Raw genomic sequence first — 15,855 nt, 5'->3', positions numbered from 1 at the left:
ACATGGCTATTGAATGGAAGATGATTGTACAGTGATAGGATTTGAAAATGGATTTAAAATCCTTAACAAAAATAAACATATGTGCGCTATATACTTTGTTTTCTACAGGGGTTGTGAGGACATGTTCCTGCAAAGCTTTGTAAGGACCTTACGATATATGTTAGGGGTTAAATAACTTTTTCATTATTTTTAATTTAGCTTCTATTTAAACTTAAGCACTTTCACCTACCTACTTATTCCTAGGGGGAATGAAATATATTTACCATAATTCAACTGTAGCTTAATTTCCTTAGGTACACAGTAAGCCAATGATCTCTGGAGAATGTGCTTTTGTTGTAAGATGCTTATGAAAGAGGAAAGCATTAAATAATTACACAACTTCCAGATAGTCATAACTGCAGTGAGGTCACCTGGCATTTGGGACTTTTTTTAAATCTGAAATGGAATTAATCCAGGGTCTTTGGTGGTTCTTCATGTTTAAAGTATTCCATGTTTTTTAAAATCATCTGTTATCTCTTTTCACCTTGTAGCAAAAAGACTTATATAGAGTTATAACAAATAAAAACTACTAGTAAAGTACCCTAAGTGGAACTGATGCGATGATTATGATTTTAGAAACATGTAAATTGAGGTATGAATTTGATTTCTGTTGGTATGTTTACTAAGAGCTAGACTGAACAACTGTTCTCTATGGGACTCCTCTCAAAGTATGAGATTCAGCATTGTAAAATTAATATGATATAGGAATTTGAAGGCAGGAAAACCACAAATGTGCTGCTGGTCAAGAGCCTGTATTGTATCTGGTTGGAGTTCAGATGCATTTTTGGTGGTTAACACAGGCCCTTGTTCTCACCTTTTTTTATGCTTCGTTCTTTGTAGCATGAATTGAGTGTAACCATGTTCTGGATGCATTGTCATAACTGATCTGTCTTATGTACACACTGGTTCTCATTCCTGTAAGTTCTCCATATGGAGCCCCAGCCACTGCAGTTGCCTGTCCTGCACTGACTGTGCTTGCAATTGCCACAGACGCATTGCACAGCTCCCTTCATCAGCAGGATCGCTTCAGTACACCCATACCCCGTGGAGAGAGGATAAATCAGCAAAAATAATCCAAAAGGAGGGAGGAAGGGATAACAAATGCCTCTTTGGATCCCTGCCCTGTTTTCCGCAGCAGCAGAAAGTGGAATTTTACTTTGTGTCTTTCCATCCTAATCATGGATCATAGCTGCAGCTTCACCTTGGGAAGCACCACATCTAAGCAATGGACCCTTTGACACCATGCACTTGCTGTTCTAGACCTGATAGGATTTTGGCTAGTAAAGGATTTTACATAAAAGACATTCCAGAATGGTTTTTATTGTATCTATATCAGCATAAATTCCTCTCCTCTCCATATAAATCTGCATCTACCTCTCCCTGATGTTCCTGATGTTCACTGTTAGTAACATGCTTATATCTAAGGATGCTGCTGAGGAGCTTTGGTGGGCTGAGGTGCCATGTGCTTGCTGCCAGGCTGTGGCAGTCACAGAAGAGCCCACAGGGCCTGAGGGCAGCCAACGCATCTGCAGCTATTTTTCAGCTGGACCTTGGGAAGCAGGACAGACAGCTGTGGCTGTACGATGGAGATGCTTGCACTGCTCCAGGCAATGCTGCTTGCTGGCTGGAGCCCACCACATTGTCCCAGCATGACTTCTCACAGGGACATCGCTTCTCCCACCACCCACCAGCATGGAAGGGGGAAAAAGCAGTCACAGATACCTGCCTTCTGATGGCATGACCTCCATGACATTGCACCATGGTGAAATGCCATAGACTGCCTACATACTTGCCTTATTGGAGCATCCTTATGAGGTCATGGCCTGGCAGTCTTTATCAGTGTGTTGCAGACAAGCAAGCACACAGACAGATGCAGGCACTGAGGGCAGGAGCTCGAATACCTGGAGCAGAGGGTTTCAAGCTCAGCCAGACATGCTTGTGAAGCAGAGTTTTTCAGCCTTCTGCTTGGTGATGTGAAGGTGATGGGAGTCACATCGTCCTGCTGAAGGTCTGTGCACAACATGTTTGCTCTGAATACTGCTGGAGGGATTGCAAAAAGCCATGGTTGCCACCTTGCATATATTGATATGTCCTGCAGAGACATGCAGGGTCAAGACAGTGCTGACCTAGTCAACAACCCAGAGTTCCCCCTGCTGTGGAGAGACCTCTGCTTGATGCAGCAGATGCACTGTGATATCATATAAACAGGACCCAGACGGCAAAAACCAAGCTTGCTGCTCATTAAGTATCTTTATTACTGCATGTCTGAACTTGGAAAAAATCCAAATGCTGTATACAGGACTATATGTCAAAATACTTTACGAAGAAAGAAAATATAAAGGTTGCTTTTAATTCCGGACATCTTAAAAGCCAAATAATTAAGGTGATGAAGATTGCTTTTACCATCCTCACTCAGAAAAAAGGAAAGAAGAGGAAACTTAATACATACAATGTACCAAAAATAAAGGAAAAACAGATATAAGGTTGTTTAGGAATAATTTTCACAAAACCTTTCTTGGAAAGGTTTTCAAGAGACCTTCTCCAGGAAAAAACATATCACAGCTTTTTACATAGCCTGGGTTTTAGTTAGTTCCTCTCTTTTCAAGCATGACTATAGTTCTGGCTGCTTAAGAGCAGGAAAGTTAGGAAATGAGTTAGCTTCAATATTAATGTAGTGAGTTACATTTGCAAAGGCAATCAAGAGCTTTACACGGTGTTCTAAAATACCGGAATTCAATTCACAGGCTTTGCCAAAGCTCTATTTTTATTTTGTCTTCATCTGATGCTATCAAGGTTGTTCATGTTCCAAAAATGGATGAGTTTTAGCAGTAGTTAGCAGTTGGTAATAGGAGTCAAGAAGACCGAGGCTTTTAACACATTCAGAATGTTTAATTTCCCCTCCATCTGATGATAATAATTTAACATGTGAGGGGAAAAAAAAATCCACAAAATTATGTGGATTTAAAAAAGCCTCCCACGTACCTTATGGAATTAAAATACTGTGTGGGTCCGGAACCATGAGTATGTTCACTAAGTATGTTCTCCAGAAGCATGTTATATTTGAGAAAAAAATTAAATGGAAAATTAATCATCATTGCTGTTTTATCCAAACACTCCACTTTCCTAACATTTTGCTTATGCCCATTAGGTAATCGTGCCATTTATGTTTAACTAAAAATTTTCCTTAGGGTGACATCTGTAAAATTTAAATATTTGCTTATTCATTTGGGGAGTTTCTATTATTGGAACATAATGTTACGGTAAGTCTTGAAGTATGTCCAAGGTAAGGTCAGGCTTTGCTGAAACTTTGGTAGCTGAAGCTTTTTCACTCCAAAATGTATTTAACAGTATAGTCTGCTGTGTAGTTTCATAAGGTTGGATAATTGTGGTTGTGGCTGGTTGAAAGCCTGGCTTCCCAGCAGACCTGGCACACAAACAAGATATATACTGTGCTTTGCAGAGTGACATAACAGGCTGACGCAGAAGACATACTGGAGATAAATGTGGGAAATCCTATCTGCTTCATCATCTAATAGAGGTGAAGAGGGGGAAAAAAAAACCAAAACCCCAACAAACCCTTCACTGAGACATTTTTAGGAAGCAATGTGATGAATATAGAATATAAATGCTTTCTGTGAAAAATTTTTTTGGAAGAATGGCAGGTGGGACACAGAAATTCTTAAACAAGACAGGATAGACCCAGCCTTAGTATGTTCAGGAATACATATGATACTGCATTTTATAAATAATTATCCTTTTTTAATTTACCTAACAAAAATATAAGGTGACCATAGAAAACTGTTCCTTTTAATGGTACTAGTAGTGCTGTAAATGAGAACAGCAGATCTTACAGTATAGTGTACTTACAGTGGTAAATAATCCCATTCTGACTGTTGTAACAATGATTTTGGATTTTAATCTCAGAATTAGATTAGGTTAAAACACTCGCTTTCTTGATCAAAAGGACAACATTGCTCACAGTGAACCCTTTTGAAAACTGAGTTGATCTGGAAATAATTTTGTAGTTGGTACAGCGTAGAATTTTTTAGATACATTGTAGGATACAAGAGTCAATGAGAAGATGCAGAATGACCCAGAAAAGATTGACACAGAAAAGATGCACATACAAAATAGAAAACAGATATTTGATATAGTGGTGGTAGCTTGTAGTATAGGCCCTTTATGATACAGTTAGACTACAGTTAAGAATTAAATTGCAAAGAAAATTGTCAACGATGATTTTTACTATGTATACTTTGACAGGTTTCATTCATAACATCTCATATACTAAGAGCATTTTATGAGATATCATTATAGAAGCAACTAAAAAGATAGAGTAACTGTGAGCAGATTTTGCCAAAAAACATTTCCTGAAGAAGACAGTCATGCACAGCAAAGCAGAAATATGCTATTTTTAAATGGATTTGTATATAGAAAGCATCTTCAGGAAGAAGAGATGGAATTTTATCTTCCTTAGGTATATGCCTGTTAAGATATTTTTATCATGTACTGCAATCTAATGTTAGATCATGTAAGAGGGGGTTTGCACATTCCTTTCTCATTTCTGTTAGGAAATTAAATCTTGATAAGGTTCTATATGATGTCTCTTATCACTCTGTAGAGTAGCAATTTAAAGACCAGAAACACATATGGTTTTTCATCTTTATGACCCAATTTTGACCACTGGAGTTGGTTTCCTGCTGCTGTTTTCATGAGGTCAGAAAATTCTTTATCCAAAATCCACTTACTTTGCTGCTAGCCTTCAGTTTGAGGAATGTACTGTTAAATCCAAAATACGCAGTTGCAATATTGAGTAAAAATTGACTTCCCGTTAATAAATTAATACAAATAGTATTTGGGTTTCTCTCAGCTTTCTCATTAGTCCCTCATATGAAGGGTGAGTAAGCTGCAGATGAGAAATGACAAGAAAACATATTTTACAAAATGAAGCATCAGTTAGAGTCAAGGAATTGACTGTACTGAAAATCAAGCAATCAGAAAAACTGTGGATGTGAGGCATATGCAAGGACGACACAAAAGACAGCACCGACTTGCCAGCCCTGAAGGGAGGGCGCAAGGGGAGGCTGGACTATCAGTCCCTTACTAGGGACTCTCCACAAGTATAAGCAAGAAAGATGAAGGGGACTATCAAGAAGCACTGACCTAGAGTTAGATGTGTGTCCTGTGTATTTATGTTCCATCTCATTTTGCAGTGACATTCCCTGTATGTTGTTTTTATTCTCAAAGTCTCTCAATGAGACAATTTTGTTACAGCTCCTGCTTTTCAACCTTTATGGTGTTATTATGAAGCTAATCCACATTTTGCTTTCTGAAAATAACACAGGACACATAATGGAGATGAATACCCAGCCAAAGAACTTAAATTGTTGTCTTTAAGAGATGATCTTTGCATATAATCTGTCTGCAAGTAGACTACACTTGTGGTCATTTGGATATAAGTATATATAAAAGAATTTTCTACTCTGGAAAGTGAATGGAGGGAATTTAGAGAAGATGTACAAAAATGACTAGAAAGCTGAAGGAATCAATTTATGTTTGAGAATTAAAGTAATGACAATAAAGCTTTACCAGCAAAAGCTGCAGGGATACGGAGACTTCAGTGTCTTGCAGTAATGCATGAGTATTCGTAAAGAGAAAGAAAAAAGCTTGAAGGTTATTTGATTTCAGTGTTTGGTCACGTAATTGATGGGGATTTCAAGCTGACAAAACCATAGCAGTGAAGATATTTGAAAGCGAGAAGTTTAGAAAACCTAAAGGGGTGGGGGACCATCCTGGCAGTGGATGAGTCTGTCAGGCTCAGTCTTCATAAATACAAGGTACAAATCTCAAAATCTGATTCAAAAGAAGCAGGCAAGGTTGGGGTTTCTTTGTCGTGTGTTTTGTTTGGTTTCGGTTTTTTTTTCTTGTTTTCAAGCTAACCCCAGATCAGCTGGTTTAAACATTTCTTGTTTCTTCTAGAGTTGTGTGAATTTGAGTGCGGCTGGGTGGTTTTTTTTCTTTTTCATTTTTTCTTCTGCATGTTTTGATTTGTTTTGATGTTTTTGTTTAGCAGTAAATACATTTTCCTGTAGGAAATATAGAGCACACCAGTTCCTAGGGCATAGTTGAGTTTTGGTTTGACTTTTAAAACATTTTGTACTTTCTTTTCCTCTGACTTCTTACATTGCAAATGCTTTACAGTCATTGGTTCTAATGGGTTAAGGTTAGTTATTTGGAGGTATCAGTGCTGAAATTCTATAAAAGCAAGTATGTGTTACTTTGAGTGTTTGTAGATATAGATCATAGATATCCTATGTTAAATTCCAGTATGTATGGAGAAAGTGTAACATACAGTTATGGAATTATGTCAAGTGACATGGGAGTGTACATAGCAACAGTGAAAGTGGAAATTTAAGCTCCTAACTATATGTATACGCATGCACTGTGTCATAATTATGCAGAGAAGGAAATGGAAGATGGTCTTTTAAAACTGGAGAAGGCTTATTTTTGGTGGCCCTATCTATTTACTTCATACCAGGAACTGTTAGTCTAAAGGGCCATATGAACCTAGCTGTAGAGCCAAAAGATCTTGGAATTACCTTTTCCCACTCCCACTCCGTTTTCCCACTGAAATGAGGTCAGAATGCATATTATTTTAATTAATGTGTAGTCATTAGAAGTGACAATCCTTCATCCTCCCATCTTGGAGACAAGAAGGACTGTTAATTCAGGGTTCAGCAGAACAGGAGCAACATAACTCCAAGGCAACTAAAAAAATGGATGAAAAAACAACTGCTCATGTTGCTGCTTGGGCACAGATTTTCAGCTTACCCATTGCAGTAGTTGTCTTGATATTGCTATTAATAGAATTTTGCCTTGTCTTCTGATTACACAGGTTACCCAAGAAAATGTACATTTGGATAAAACTTAGCATTATTTATGTAGCTTGAGCTAATGAGTAAGTTTTTACTTAATTAAATGAATTATGTAGACATTTTTTAATTGTCAAAATGCCAAAACAGATAAACTGGGCTTTGGAAATCCTCTCTATTTTTAGAACAATACTGACTTTGTTTCTTCTAATGAAATTTTTTCAGTCTAGTAATCTATAGTATGCTCAGGGCTATTTTGATATGGCTGTCTTTAATTAAGCACATAAGTTATGAATATTTTGAAAGTTGGATTAAATTATTTTGCTAGTATTTTTAATGTGGCTATTTGTACTTATATTCTTTCGCTACGTCAGACATATTGGTAAAGTCATTAGTTATTAAGGAAAAAAAAATAATTGTTCTAATGAGCACACAGGGCCTTTCACACAGTAAGTTGATAGTGTTAAGCACCACTCAGGAGGATCATAATGAGTAGTTCAAGACTGTTACCGTGCTGCATGTATCTACCTGTATTTAAATCATAACTCATAATAATTGTGAGGGTTTGAAATTATTATCATCATGATGATGACGCATCATGCAGCTCAGACACATTCTTGCAAGGAGTTCTACAGCCATATTAAGCTATACAGCAAGAATTTTAAATGAACCAGAAATGTCTATTCAGATAAAATCAGGAAATGAAATTGGGTGCGAAACAGTAAACCGGTGTAGATGTGAGGTTCTGACAGCCTCTGCATCTTGCTTCACTTTTCCAAGGAAGGCTTGCAGTGCTATTGGCAGCACGTGTTGTGTGCTCTAACGCCAGGGTGCATGAGCCAAAGATAAGGACTGCCTTAGTTATCATCACTAGTCTCACTGCTACTGAAGGACTAAAGTGAACTCTTCAATTATAATCAAATATAACTATTACCTGCTCCTTATATGCTATGATGTAAAGGGGTATGAGCTAAATTGTACATGGCAACATGTCGTATTACACAGTGTTAGAAATATCCTTCTCCAGCACATACTTAATATTCTGCTGTGTTTTGGTATTGTCAGAGCAAGTGCCCTGTGAAAGTGAACCAATTAGTGCCTGATGTGATTTATGGTGTCTTAAACTTGGAGGTTGTAACCATAAATATTGTAAACAGCTTTGATTTTCAGATGATGCCAAACATTCCCATCCTAAAAATTGCATCTCACTGATGTGTAATATTAGGAAAGTAAACGCGTAATTTTTAATTTCATTTCCATTCTTTTCTGTGGCTATTACAGTTCGCATGAAAAAGGAAGCCATAATAGCATGTCATATATTGAACTCAATGAAATGTATTAAAATATTAATCACTGGACTTTTTTCCCCAGTGGGTCTCTAATTTATATTGGCTTATTCAGGAATAATATAGTGCTACTTTCTCATCTGTCATCAGTGGCAGCAGTGTCATGCCAGCTCTCTTTAGCTTTTACAGTTACGTGTCAAACTGAATGCTAAAGAAGAAAATAGTGTTTAAGATTTATTTTGGAGGCTCGCCCTTTGAAAATAAACGCTTTAAATGTTTTCTATCATCCCTTGAAAGATTTTAGAAACTATTTTATTCATCCTTTCATTACTGTGGCACTACATTTCCAATGTTGTGTATGCACACATAGGTAGGTATCTATGCTCACACACAAAAAATATCTATGTGTATATGGAAAGAGACAGAATGAAGGAATGTTCTTCTGTTACCAGGTCTCCTGAACTTCTTGATCTCATTACCACCACCCAGTGGAAAAGCTTGGAGATAATGCCAACTCCTGATAAAGTTCAGGACTTCTCCCTATTGAAATACCTGCTGCTTTGGTAAATGAGTCCAAGACCACTGAATCTGAAGCTTCCTGTTGACTGTGGAAGACTTTTGATCAATTCTTTAGACTCCAGATCTTTTAATTCTGTAAAAAGTTGTGTGGATGTTTGCAAGGAAAATAATCTGTTTTGGATAAATGGCCACAACCCATCTGCTATCCTGGATCTCAAAATGTACTGTTTTCCTGTTTAATTCATTGATTTTCTTCTGCTTACCATGTTTTCTCTTAATGGCTCGTTTATTTTGGTTAAAAGCCTTTCATTCCTCAAGTATCTTTGAAGTGTTGCATTCTTTAACAAAACAAGTTTTAACTGGTTAAAATTAAGGAAAAAATGTTAATTGGTAAAAATTAAAACTGGGTGCTGCTTATGCTGTCAACTCCCTTTCCAGAAAAGTACAAGACACTCAAGGGCTGCTGGAAACCTCTTTGCATATTGTTTATGGACTGAATGTGTCATTGGCTTCAATACTGCGGTAGCTGTGTAACCTGTCTGCTAGATTTTAGGGAGTTTTGGTTGGTGGCTCTGTGGAATTGCACCCATTCTGCGGTCTTTCTGCATTTGCTTTTTGATTTATGGAGGGGTATTTTTTTTTTTTTTTTTTACTGAGTTTTTCCACATTGTCCCTGGAGAGATCGCTCCTTGCACTGTTATGCTACATTATTATAGAAGTGAAGCTGAAGAGGATTTTCTATAGCAGTAACTTGTGAAAATTTGAGGTATTGCCTTAGTGAGATCATATGACTCAATTTTTTGTCATATGATTTTTCATAATTTGATTTCATTTGTTCTGTTTGGTTTTGACTGGGATGTTTGGTTTGGGTGGATGGTTTGGGTGGAAACTCTAATTCCATCACAGATTGTTCTCAGGATTCATTTACCAGTTGCTGGCTCCATTTGCTTTTCATTTAGAATCATTCTTCAAGCATATGTGATGGAGGATTTTTCATAAGACAGTGTTTAACATAGAGTGAATTGTGTTTTCAGTGTCTGAAATGGGCAATAGTTGCTTTTGCAGAGGGTTCTTTCACCTTGGCTGCATCACCAGGTGCTTTCTGGCCCTTGTAAAAGCTTCCTATTTAATGCTCTTGTGGTACATCAGTTACTTGTTGATGTCACCTCATATTCAGAGTGTTATTTGCAAATTTCTTTTTCTTTTTTTGTTAGAGAAGGAAAAAAAAAAGGAGCACACATGAGCTGCTGGGGAAATTCTGCAGCAGAGACATTAAGAAAGGAAGATAGAAAGAACAGTGTATTTCATTCAATAACAACAAAAAGGGTTTTTTCCCAATAGTACCCTAAAGTAGACAGTGGTAGTATTGTTAATTTGGAAGAGAAGGGATGGAAAGGCGTTCACATCTTGTACCCACATGAATTTGTACAGAGCCAGATATAGATGCTATGTGGATATGTGAAAAGAGGGAGGGGGTAATTCTTGCCAGACGGCTTCTTCCTGGAGCTGCTGTGCAAGAGCGGGGGTATAAAATTATGTGCTTTGGAAGGATGAAAGAGCAAAGAAAAGAAAAAATTATATGTGTTTTATAAATCTTTGATGCTACTTTTGGGATCAAGCAGAAATACTAGTTTGTCTTCGCAGTTCTCTTCCTGTGACTTTGGACGACTTCAGGGTACAGCCCACGTTTTGACTGCCTGCCATGGGGCTTTAAGTCACTATTGCCTCTCTTTGGCTTTTGTGGTACCAGTGTTCCACTTGGCTCGTGCTGAAACAGGGAACCCACTCGGATACTCTTCACATACGGTGAAGGATGTGCTGAGGAACTAGGCTACCAGAGTGCCCCAGTTTCCTTTCCTCTAGCTGCACCACCCCCATAGCTGATGAATGAATGCAGTTGTAATATAGTGTATAATGTGTATAACACCATAATGGGCTTAAAATGGTACAGGGTACTCTCTTTTTCCTTCCACTTAATGCAAGGATGACAGACATCTGAAACGAGGAAAAACACCTAAGGCTAAGTGAAAAGAAAAGGGGAGGGGGGGAGAGAGCAATAAAAAGAGACTGAAAGTGCAAGAAGTGGTAAAAAGGTGTGTCTCACAGCAGATTACTTACAGGGAGATATTCTAAGGATAAACTGAATTTCATTGAATTCAATAAGAATTGTTATGGGAGCTGCATTGAGTTTCTTGTGACTTAACAGCACAGATATTTCTTTCTATCGCTGATGAGTATGTTTCAGTAGTGAGTGAATGATTTCTCGGGGTACATGCACGTGGTAACGCATACTCTGTGCCATGCTTTAATAACTGTTAACCAAAAAGTCACTGTTTATACTGTTGAATGTTTTTTCTGGATTATACCAGGACAATTTCTTGAATTATAGATATTATTAAGTATTACAATGCAGAATTCTGAGTATTGTCACATGCAGAAAAGCAGTATAATATATGCGAATTAGTGTAATTTGTTCACTGGTTTCTAGTTTCCAAGTTTTCCAGAAAGTCTTTCAGATCCGTAGCCTGTTTCTCGAGTTGGTATCTGCAGTTTTATACAGGAACAGCTCCTTGAAGATTTTTCTAAATAGTAAGTACCAGGGAGAATAAGAGAATGAGTAAATCAGTAGCACTGGTTATTATTTTATGGCAGAGATGTGAATAAATAGCAGTATGTGCAGCTCAAACCCCAGATACTTACACAGGGCAACAAGACTGAGACAGAAATGGGTAAGACTGGTGGTATGTAGGAGCCATGGGGTGAGGGATTGATGGAATTAGCAGTTTATTAAGATTTAAACCAAAATGAAACAAGATTTGGGAAGGAAGCAGCATCTTGAGCCTGTGTGATAACAATAGAGAAACAGAATGAGGCAGGAAAAGTACAGTGAAGGATTAAAGGAAGACATACAAGAAAAACTGGAGATGGCAAAGAATCAGAGAAGCAGCCAAAAAGTAATAAAAAGGAAGAGGCCAACCAGAATAAGTGGGAGTAGAAAATGTATATTTTTCTTATTAGATGCTATTTAGTACAACTTGTCATTGCTTTATAGAGTGCTTTGGCAGAATCAAGTGGTCTTTATTCGTGAGGTTTTTTCCCTCTGTTAATAGAGGACAACAACTTTAATTAGCAGAAGCTATACCAACTTCTTAAGCCGTTTTGGGCACTCTCATTTGTTACAAAGCATGTTTATTCTTTCAAACTTGAGCTACAGAAGTGGATTATTTCTCTGTTGCTACAACAAGGCATTTCCCAAGTCCTTGGACTCCCATAGGAGCGTGCCAGGCCAGAGAGCAGCCATACAGCCCTAAAGGGGCCTACCTATTGCTGCAGCAGGTGTAATGAAACGTGCCAGCAATGTGTAATGAAGTGGTCAGTGCACGAATTTCAGAGGAAAATGGTCCAATTCTTTGAAATGGTGGATGTGTGGAGCAGATTGCCTGTGAAGATTTTCACTCTCAGGCAGAAGCGTCCTCACATACCAGCAACGTTGTATTTATAAGGTGGAAAAAGGTGTTCTAGTCTGAGCTGGAATATATTTATTCCCAGAAAGGAGCTGCATAGTTTTATTTCTTGCATAACGTCACATCTTTTCATTACTCTGTCCTACCTGAATTTCTGACATTTTTGAAAGAGAATCACACCTGTGATCCAGTCTGAAATGGGAACTGGGCCTTAAGTGTGCTGTAGTGTTAAATTTGTGCAATATTTATAATATTGACTTCATTTGTACACTGTGATGAACTTGCCGGTTATTTCCAGATGCACACATATATCCCCATATGCCACAAAATAGTGTTACTATGTGCGTGTACCTTTTCACCCTAATTTTTTTTTCCTGTAACAAGCTGCAGCAAATTCCCATCTCTCACCTGTGTCTCAGCTGTCAAAACTTTCACTTCTTCCATTTCCATGATTCCTTCAGAAGTGCTGAAAACGCTGAAGGATGAGTGACAGCTGTCAAAATTTACTGTTTACTGTATACCAAGGGAAGTAGCAATAGAAGATGCGTATCAGAGGAAAGCACCTCTCATTAATTGGGGCTTCCTTCATCAAGGATACAAATGCAAAGACAGGAATTTCTTCCAGGGAAGTGTTTTCCCTTCCCCCCCTTCCCCCTCCCACCCCAATTTTCTGGAAGTGGCTTCTTTATTATGGAGGACAAGCTGTTTGGGTGGTGGTATTAGTACATGCTGACTAAGAGACATTTTCAGCTGTTACATCATGGTTCTGGGCTCTTTTGGCACTGAATTTTCACCCCATAAATCTTGATTTTTGCAATCGAGAATAAAGGTAAAGCAGGCTGGAAGATGAGCCAGCAAAGTGTGTTTCAAGTCTTATGTGATAAAGCTGCAAATCGTAGATCTCTTGGTGTGTGTGGGGGGGAAGGGACTTGAGCATCTTTATTAAACACGTTTCCGACAAATTCTGGTTCTGGCAGCAAGTTCTGGTTTGCATGCTGCAAAGAGAAAGGAACACTTAGGATGGGGAAGGGGCACGGTATGTATTACAGTTGCCTTATGCTGATGTATCTAATGGTTTTCATCCCCCAGTTTGCTCGGGGCTTCATAAAACGGAGCGAGTACATTAAGGCTGAGGGCGAGGACCGCAGCGCAGGAGCCTGCAGCAAACCGCGGTGGTTTCCGTTTTTCCCGCGGCCGCCGAGGCCCTGCGAGGCCGGGGAAGCTGTGAGTAACCGCGGGAGCCGGTCGGTGCCCGGTCGGTGCTCGGCCCTTCGCTCGGTCGGTGGGTAAGCGGCGGCGGGCACCTGGAGGGATGCAGCCGCAGTTTTTCTCCGCGACTCCTCCCCTCCTCACCCCAAACCCGCCGTGACCTAGAAGTTTTGCCAGCACGCTCCCGGTTTGCAAGACAGCCGGGCGGGATGGATGCGGCGGGGATGGGCGGCGGCGGGATGCAGAGCTGCTGTACCGGCGGCAGCGCAGCGAAAGGCGGGACGGAGCTCGCCCTCGGCGGGGTGAGGAATGATCCGTTTCGCCCAGTTACGGGCCAGAAGAGCCGAACGCGGCGGGCGGGAACGGCGGCGGCGATCCGTGATCGGTTCTGCTGCCGAGCCGGGCCCGGGAGCGGGGCGGGGAGGGGGGGGGGTGTGCTGCTCCGCCCTGGGAAGGTTAAGATGCCCGCTGGCTTAGGCGTTAAAAGAAATATATATATATAGGTATATAAAATAAAATAGGATGCGGTGGCGGGGCGCGGAGGCTACTCGGGGGAGGAGGAGGGGCCGGAGCTTTGGGCTGGGGGCGGCGCAGCCCCGGGCTCTCTCTCAGCAACCCCAAGCCCCGGAGGACCCGCACTCCTGCGCCCTCCGTGGGAACAGGGACCCCCGTGCACACCCCCCATGTGGGGCTGCAGCGCCGGTCGGGATGACCGGTCTGCCCCCCACCGCCGTGGTCGTCCCTCCGCCTTTCCCTGCTGCCGGCCCGTCCGCGGCGGGGGCAGCGGAGGCTGTGGGTGGCGGTGAAGGCGGCGTGTGACAGATGTCCTCCTCTGACAGCGCTCGGTATCAGCCCAGTGGCTCCCTGCCATTGGCTCGGTGCAGCCGACCGGCACGGCAGCTCGCTATAACAGCGCTGTGCCCGGCAGAGGCGGCCGCTCAGACGGCTCCGCCGCGCCCGCCCCCCTCCTCCCCCGGCAGCCCGCTCCGCGCCGGAGGGGCCGCACACCCCCCCTCACACACACCGGCACATGCCGCCGGCCACGGCCCTCCACGCCCCGCCGAGCCGAGCCGAGGGAGGCCGGCCTGAGCAACCCGCGGGCGGCGGGGAGGCGGCCCCAGCCCCATCCCCGGCCCCATGGAGTGCTACTACATTGTCATCAGCTCCGCGCATCTCAGCAACGGGCACTTTCGGAACATCAAGGGAGTTTTCCGAGGCCCCCTCAGCAAGAACGGGAACAAAACTCTGGTAATGGCTTCTCTTGATTCCTTCCCTCCCCTCCTTTCCCTTCTCTTCCCTTAGCAGCTTCTCCGCTAACTGGAAGCCGCCGCTGCGGGTGCGTTGCGGGCGCTGTGGGCAGCCGCCGGCGCCTCTGCCGCCGCGGAGATGCGGTGCCCTCGGCTCCCGCCGGCCGGGCGCGCTGTGCCGCGGTCCGGGACGTGCTTGCGCGTCCTTCTCAAGCTGGCTGGTCGTGGCGAGGCTGCGATGGGGAAGCACGGAGCCCCTCCTCGGCTGGGGCGAGGCCGGCGGGAAGAGGGAGCCTCTCGGCGGTGGTGGTGGTGGTGTCCCAGGGTCACCCCCGGGGCCGAGGACAGCTTGGCGAAGTGCGGAGAGGCACCGAAACTTGGTTACTTGGGGTCTGAGCTGTTTGGGTAGGGAGGTTCAGTTGGAGGATAGCGTCGGAAGCAACGTACTTTTGTACGTACCTTTGTGTTTGTTGGCTGCCAAGTTTTTTAAAAGCAGAGCTCTGGGTTTGGAGGTAGTTGGTGGGTTTAGGCGATGTGGTTAGGTACTCTGTATAGGCTATCAAAACTGTTCCTGTATATCTATACACCCCATACTTTGATTTACATCTGCTGGGTTTCCTATGGATTTTTGCTGACTTGTTTGGACTTGCTTCTCTGCTATTACTGAACTTGAATGGAAGAGTTAGGATGCAGTAGTATCGGCGATACATGTGCTTTCTTGGCTGTTCAGATAGAAGGGATGTAGGGTGACAGCAGGCTGGGCAAGCTGCATCTCCCGACACCCCAATCACGACACAGCAAAGTGTGGCCAGATGTCTGGACAGTGGAGCTGAAAGAGGGGTTTTAGCCACCTTGTTTATTGCTCCCTCTCCCACCACTGTCTTATTCCGAAATCCCCTTTGGAGGAGATGGAGCAGAACTTAGGCACCACATCCTTATTCCCTCGAATGCACGACCTATATTGATGAGGAATTTACCAAAGTACTTAACATTTGCTAGAGTTGGCAAGCTTGCAGTTTCTCCCTAAATAAAGAGATTAAAGCAAGTCTGAGCCAAGTAATAAAAATAGTAACAAGAGAATCTGAGGCAGATTTTTTTTTTTTTTAATCTCATTCAAATGTAAAGTTCCTGCTTTCACGTTGTAAATCTTACCACAGTTTTATTTGCTGTGGATTCTGCATATTTTTCTGTTAGGAAGAGTGGTCTTGGAATCTTAAAC

General features: G+C 41.8%; 1 protein-coding gene across 3 annotated transcripts in view; it reads left to right on the top strand.

The window, feature by feature from the left end:
- ZNF804A (zinc finger protein 804A) overlaps positions 1 to 15,855 on the top strand; it is a 212,805-nt gene that overhangs the window by 44,964 nt on the left and 151,986 nt on the right. For 2 of the 3 annotated variants that reach the window (XR_003991689.1, XM_030488455.1), the window contains exon 1: positions 14,439 to 14,637. The exons of the other annotated variant lie outside the window; for it this stretch is intronic. The gene's annotated coding sequence lies outside the window, so the exon portion shown is untranslated. Of the gene's footprint in view, positions 1 to 14,438; positions 14,638 to 15,855 lie in introns of those variants that run through there. 3 annotated transcript variants of the gene reach the window in all.

This window comes from Strigops habroptila, chromosome 5 (genome assembly GCF_004027225.2).
Source record: "Strigops habroptila isolate Jane chromosome 5, bStrHab1.2.pri, whole genome shotgun sequence".
Taxonomy (NCBI): Eukaryota; Metazoa; Chordata; class Aves; order Psittaciformes; family Psittacidae; genus Strigops; species Strigops habroptila.
This window is presented reverse-complemented; position numbering and strand designations above follow the sequence as displayed.